Source organism: Muntiacus reevesi, chromosome 9, assembly GCF_963930625.1.
Source record: "Muntiacus reevesi chromosome 9, mMunRee1.1, whole genome shotgun sequence".
Classification (NCBI taxonomy): domain Eukaryota; kingdom Metazoa; phylum Chordata; class Mammalia; order Artiodactyla; family Cervidae; genus Muntiacus; species Muntiacus reevesi.
Genome location: NC_089257.1, coordinates 44,352,909 through 44,359,003, shown reverse-complemented (window position 1 = coordinate 44,359,003; position 6,095 = coordinate 44,352,909).

Genomic DNA, 6,095 nt, shown 5'->3' with positions numbered 1-6,095 from the left:
GGTCTATGATTTCTCCCCCTCTACCCAAGGCTGAAGCTGCTCTTTATTGCTAAGTTAGGGCAGAGCCCAGTCCTGAATCTGGAGCTGTCACACCCCTAACTGGTAAGTGGTAGCACCTCATTCATTCTCGGGCCCCTTGCACCCAGCATGGTAACTGGCAGAGAATGTGCACTCGGCAGTTTGGGGAGTGATGGGCCTGGGAAGGTTGGGTAGAAGAGGTCACGGGGAAGCTCAAGACTTTGCCCTGATGTGGCACCACCCTATGGCAGAAATCGAAGAGGAACTAAAGACCCTCTTGATGAAAGTCAAAGAGGAGAGTGAAAAAGCTGGCTTAAAACTCAACATTCAGAAAACTAAGATCATGGCATCCGGTTCCATCACTTCATGGCAAATAGATGGGGAAACAATGGAAAACAGTGACAGACTATTTTCTTGGGCTCCAAAATCACTGCAGATGGTGACTGCTTCAGCCATGAAATTAAAAGACGCTTGCTCCTTGGAAGAAAAGTTATGACAAACCTAGCGTATTGAAAAGCAGAGACATTACTTTGCTGACAAAGGTCCATCTAGTCAAAGCTATGGTTTTTCTAGTAGTCACATATGGATATGAGAGTTGGGCCATAAAGAAAGCTGACCGCTGAAGAATTGATGCTTTTGAACTGTGGTGTTAGAGAAGACTCTTGAGAGTCCTTTGGACTGCAAGGAGATCAAACCAGTCCATCCTAAAGGAGATCAGTACTGAATATTCATTGGAAGGACTGATGCTGAAGCTGAAGTTCCAAAACTTCAGCCACCTGAGCGGAGAACTGACTCACTGGAAAAGACCCTGATACTGGAAAGATTGAAGGCAGGAGGAGAAGAGGATGACAGGATGAGATGGTTGGATGGCATCACCGACTCGATGGACATGAGTTTGAGCAATCTCAAGGAGCTGGTGATGGACAGGGAAGCCTGGCATGCTGTTGTCCATGGGGTCACAAAGAGTCGGAGACGACTGAGCGACTGAACTGAACTGAACTGAGCACAATTCCTGGGTCTAGGGTGGGAGGGCCTGTTCATGGACCTCTGGAAGACAATAGGGGCTTTTCAGAGATCAAAGGGACGCCTTGTGGGCTATAGGGAAGTCTCATGTATGATTTGATATAATCAAATTAAGTGTTTAGCACAATGCCAGGCACATACTTGTGCCCAATAAATACAAGCAAATTGTTATAATCATTCATAGGGAGGGACCAGAGGTGGCTCAATGGTAAAGAACCTGCCAGCCAATGCAAGAGACTTGTGTTTGATCCCTTGGTGGGGAAGATCCCCTGGAAGAGGAAATGGCAACCCACTCCAGTATACCTGCCTGGAAATCCCACGGACAGAGGAGCCTGGCGGGCTACAGTCCATTGTGTCGCAAAAGTTGGATATGACTGAGCACACACAAAAACACACATTCAGAGGGAAGTAAGAATGGATTGTGCAGGAAGGCCCATTATAGACAGGGAAAATCTTGAAGGAGTTGGTTGAGAGCAGTGAGCACTTTGGGTACCTGGAGCTGCATCCCAATTCTTCTAAGTCCAGAGACGAGAGAATCCCATCTCTGCTGCCTGGAGTGCTCAGCACACGCAACATTTATGGAAGTGAGGAGTAACCGGGATGAGAGAACTCAGTGGCAGAGCAGGCTACACACAGCCAGTCCAAGGGACAGTAGGGCAGTGTCCAGCTTAACTGCAGCCCTTGGCGACGCCAGAGGAAGCTCTGTCCATGAAGATGTTTGCAGGCACACATTCACACTCCCTTAGGGGGAAGTCAGAGAGCTGCTGGTCAGGAGGGTTGGGAAGAAAGACTACAGGGTAAGTGGGATGGTTGGATAATTCTGGGCTTGAATTCCCCCAAGAAATCAAGCAAGGGACCAAGGTCCCTACACCTGCTCGGGGCAGCGGAGATTTTCAGAGGGAGGGGACATGGCACTAGGGCCCCACAGCGAGGCTGAGAAGAGTGAAAGGGAAAAACTGCGGGGAGCTGGTTTCAGGGAGGAAATCTCTGGGACTGTGGTTGCAGGGTGGGCGTGCACTGATCCCCGAGGCCTCCAGGGGGCGCTCAGGCCCAAGTTTGGACATGCGCTTTGTCCATAGCCCAGGACACAGCGCTGGTAATAACTCAGGAAAAGCAGAAATGGCTAACATATGCACACCTGGGTTCTCAAATGGCCTCTCAGCCACTGCTCAGGAAGTGAACTCTCACTCGAGCTGCCTTCTGTGCAGAAGACTCTGCTGGCCTAGTCCTTGAGCGGTTGGGGGTGGGGGGGCGGGGAGGTTGAGGCGGTTGGGTCGGGGGTGGACGGGAGGAGAGGAAGGCTTCCAATAATGCCATCTAAACCACCATAGAGTAGACAAACAAATTAGGAAACAATAGTGGAAAAGTGCCACAGATCAGTCTTCCGTGATAGGTAGACCCAGGGGTGCTGTGATGGGGACCAGAGCTGTGTGGGAAAGAAGAGGCCAAGCTGAGAAACCACCATCCAGGGTTATGTGCTGTCTCCCAGCAGAGGGCCCTGCTAGGCCACAGGGGAGGCTGCTCCTGGGCCAGAAGGTCCACGCAGGGCCCTGCCAGTACTAGTGAAGACCCTCATGGTGGCTTTTCCGGGGGGTATTCCCACTCGGTGTGAACACTTCAGTCTCCCCAGGCAGGCTCAGTGAAACCTGTAAGGACACGTGGACACAGTTCTGGAGCTAGAGATGGCTGTTGAGGGGTTGGTGATGAAAGGTCACTGGGTGCTCGAGGAGGGCTAATCCCAGGAAGGTTATATAAGATTTTAGAAGCTGAAGACAAGAAGGGGAGTCTGGGAGTAGCACCCCCAGTGCCCAGCAGCTGGGAGGAAGCGGGCCCCAGAGGAAGGGTCAGAGATACCCTGCAGTGGGAGAAGTGGCTGTCGGGTATCTGCTGAGGGAGTCGAGATGCTACCCATGCTGCCAAGGGCCTGAGGAGTCCAGCTTTGTCCACTATCCTCAGGGAAGGAACAGTGTCAACATGACAGGTTTTCATGGTGAGTCAGGAGAGGACGCTAAACCTGATGGCACAGGCCTGGTAACACGTTCCAGAGCGCCCAGAAATCTCTGTCTTCCTGTCAGGAGGAAACTTTGCAGAGTAGATAAGGGATCTGAGGTCTTTGCTGAGGTTATTTAAGGGACTGTCAAGGGCAACTGAGAGGGATCAGGGGCCCTTCAGGCTGGATTGGGGAACAGGGATCTTGGCACCGCAGCCTGGCCCAGAGCTGACTGTTCATATTTGCCTCCTGCAGCTACATCTCCGATAGAAACAGGCGGACCCCAGTGAGTGCTGAAGATAGCAGATACTAGAGATAGCAGAGCTGAGAGGAGAAGAGGAATGTAGGGCTGGACACCGGAGAATGAAACAAGACCACAAGATGAAGGTCAGTGCCATGGAGACCTATGACCCCTAGATCACAGTATGTCTCCAAAATAAAATACCCCCAATCCTGATATTCTCCTTACCTGGGAAGGAGAAAAACTGTCAGAAATTTGGCAACATTAGTAACACTATTCAGTACTTGAAATTAATGTTTTTCATTCAATAAATATTTATTTAACATCTATTACATGCGTACCAAGTTTATTGCACTTTGCTTTATTGCACTTCACAGATAGTACTTTTTTTTGCTGTTGTTACAAATTGAAGGTTTCTTGCAACCCTGAGTTGAGCAAGTCTTTTAGCACATTTTTTTTCAACAGCATTTGCTCAGTTCATGTTGCTGTGTCACATTTTGGTAATTCTTGAAATATTTCAAACTTTTTCAGTTTTATTATATTTGTTCCGGTAATCTATAATGTTACTATTGCAAAAAGATACAACCCCTTGAAGGCTCAGATGATGGCTAGCATTTTTAGCAATCAAGTGTTTTTAAATTAAGGTATAGAGGCTTCCCTAGTGGCTCAGTGGTAAAGAATCCACCTGCCAACGCGGGAGACACCGATTCTCAGACCCTGGTCTGAGAAAATCCCACGTGCTGTGGAGCAACTAAGCCCTTGTACCACAACTATTGAGCCTGTGCTCTGGAGTCCGCAACCCTCAACTACTGAGCCCTTGATCCGCAACTACTGAAGCCCACACACTCTAGGGCCCGTGCTCCACAAGGGAGTAGCTTCTACTCTCTTCCACTAGAGAAAAACCCACACAGCAACAAAGACCCAGCACAGCCAAAGATAAATAAATTATTTTTAAAAATTAAGATATGTACTTTTTTTGATCTAATGCTATTACATACTTAATAGACTACAATATAGTGTCATTATAACTGAAACTCCAATTCTTTGGCCACCTGATGCGAAGAACTGACTCATTGGAAAAGACTCTGATTCTGGGAAAGATTGAAGGCAGGAGGAGAAAGGGACGACAGAGGATGGCATCACCGACACGATGGACATGAGTTTGAGCAAGCTTCGGGAGTTGGTGATGGACAGGGAAGCCTAGCATGCTGCAGTCCATGGGGTCGCAAAGAGCCGGACACGATGAAGCGACTGAACTAAACTGAACTTTAAAAAAACCAATTTACTTATTTTTAGTTGCTCTGGGTCTTCATTGTAACACACTGGCTTTCCTTAGTTGTGGTGAATGGGGGCCACTCTCTAGGGGTGGTGTGCAGGCTTCTCATTGGAGTGACTTCTCTTTTATTTGCACTGAGAAACCAAAAAATGTGTGTTAGTCACTTTATTGCGATATTCACTGTATTGCAAGGGTCTAGAAACAAAGTCGAGGTATCTTTGAGGTATGCCTATATATACTTGGTACTAGTTTAGGTAGAGAAAATGTAATGGTATAGGAACTTCCCTATGGTTGGTCCAGTGGTTAAGACTCTACCCTTCCAATGTCTGGTCGGGGAACTAAGATCCTACACACTACATGGCGCAGCCAAAAAACATTTTAAAAATTAGAAAAATACATAATGGTACATAAGACAGGCAAATCAAAACTAGTGAAAAAAAAAGCATAAACAAGCAGAAGCAAAAGCATAAACAAACAAAATAATTTCAAGTTTTATTAAGAAACATAAAGGAAACCAGCGAGATTCAGAAATAGTTAGATGAGGTGGACAAGAAAGGCTTCATTGAAAAGACAGCATTTAAGCAAGAATCAGCTATAAATATTGTGAAAGCCCAGTACAGTTTTATTTTTCCTGTGATAGTTAAACAAAGCACTTTCCCCTTAAGATAGAAACTATGAATAAAGTCTAATTACTAGTAGGTCTCTCTGAAAGAGACACCTCCTCCAGCCCTTCCATCCCAGGTGATTTTTGCAAAGCCTGTGGGGTTGGGGGCAAGGGTGGAACTTGGACTTTCAGCAATGGTGAAATATTATTGACCTGCCAAGGGCAAAGATAAAGAGACTTGGGAATGCCCCCAACAGGTCCATGATGGAGCTTGGAAGAACCTGTTCTCTGAGTAGTTATAGTTTGTTTGTATGTGTATGTGGTTATTAAGTATATGTACGTGTTAAGTGTCTTTAAGAGTCTCAGAGCTGGGCTTGGCACAGTTTACAAAAATGTTACTTTCCTCTTCTCTCCTCCTGCGTTCTTCAGGTAAGTCCAACCACAGCCAGGTGGTCCTCAATCAATCTACCCCCTTCTTACCCTTTATGGGTACCCAGACCCATCAACAAGGTGAAGAGTTGAACATCAATGGCCTGGGACAGTCACTGCTCAAAAGTCACTGAAGGGCTTTGCGCTCGACATGAAACGATCACAGCATTGTTAACTGGCTATGGTGAAAGTCGCTCAGTCGTGTCCGACTCTTTGTGACCCCATGGACTGTAGCCTACCAGGCTCTTCCTCCATGGGATTTTCCAGGCAAGAGTACTGGAGTGGGTTGCCATTTCCTTCTCCAGAAGATCTTCCCAACCCAGGGATTGAACCTGGTCTCCTGCATTGCAGGCTTTACCGCTTTACCGTCTGAGCCATCAGGGAAGTTTTAATTGGCTATACTCCAATATAAAACAAAAAGTTAAAAAAAAAAAAATTCACTGAAGGGGGATGGGGCCTCCTGCCGGGAAGAGTTAGTCTTGGACTCAGATTTCTGTTCAGACCCTGACCTTAT